The 757-nt window shown below is 38.4% G+C and overlaps 1 protein-coding gene and 1 long non-coding RNA gene across 2 annotated transcripts in view; one reads left to right on the top strand and one right to left on the bottom strand.

Annotated features, from left to right (window-relative positions):
- The window catches only part of LOC116700980 (interleukin-21 receptor), a gene marked incomplete at its 3' end in the record, with an annotated part of 64157 nt that overhangs the window by 19804 nt on the left and 43596 nt on the right, over positions 1-757 (bottom strand).
- The window catches only part of LOC116701105 (uncharacterized), a 14123-nt gene that overhangs the window by 6842 nt on the left and 6524 nt on the right, over positions 1-757 (top strand). The gene's annotated exons all lie outside the window — the stretch shown is intronic.

Raw genomic sequence — 757 nt, 5'->3', positions numbered from 1 at the left:
CTTAAAAGAGAGGGCATCATCTAGCCAAATGCATAGGTACTTATAAGAATGAACCACCTCTATGACATTTCCAGTCAAAGTAAACAGAGGAACTTGAGAAACCTTCCTAGTGTTACTAAACAACATCAATTTAGTCTTATCCGCATGTGAGACCAGTTTTACTGCATAAGCGAACCACATCAAAAGCTTTCTGCAGAGACTCAACCGCTTTAGCTGGGGACAATCCAAAACAATAAATAAATCGTGTCATCGGCATAGAAATGCATATTAGCATCCGAGACATTTAGGCCCAGTGTCTATTTATATACATAATAAACAAGAGAGGTCCCAATATGAAATTGTGGCACCCCCTGTGCCTTCACTAATGCAGAACATAGACCGTCCACATTTTACACTGAGTCCTGTCACTCAATATTAATGAACCAGGAAACTGCACATCAGACAGTCCCAGACAAAGAAGCCTATGCTTTAAAACGCATGGTCCACTGTGTCAAATGCTTTGACAAATCAAGAAAAAGTGACGCACAGAATTGCTTTTTATCAGGGCGACAAGTATGTCATTTATTACTTTTGTAACAGCAGTAATGGTGCTGTGCTTTTTTCCTGAAGCCTGATTGCAGTTGAAAGAAGTTCATTTGAGTTATAAAAACTCTTTTATTTGGTCTGAAACTAGGGATTCCAAAATTTTTGACAAAACACATAAATTAGATGTGGGCCGATAGTTAGTTAAAACTGCTGGATCACCTCCTTTAAACAA

This window comes from Etheostoma spectabile, chromosome 2, assembly GCF_008692095.1.
Source record: "Etheostoma spectabile isolate EspeVRDwgs_2016 chromosome 2, UIUC_Espe_1.0, whole genome shotgun sequence".
In the NCBI taxonomy this organism is placed as follows: Eukaryota; Metazoa; Chordata; class Actinopteri; order Perciformes; family Percidae; genus Etheostoma; species Etheostoma spectabile.
The sequence above is the reverse complement of the archived record's forward strand: the minus strand, read 5'-3'. Positions and strand labels throughout refer to the sequence as shown.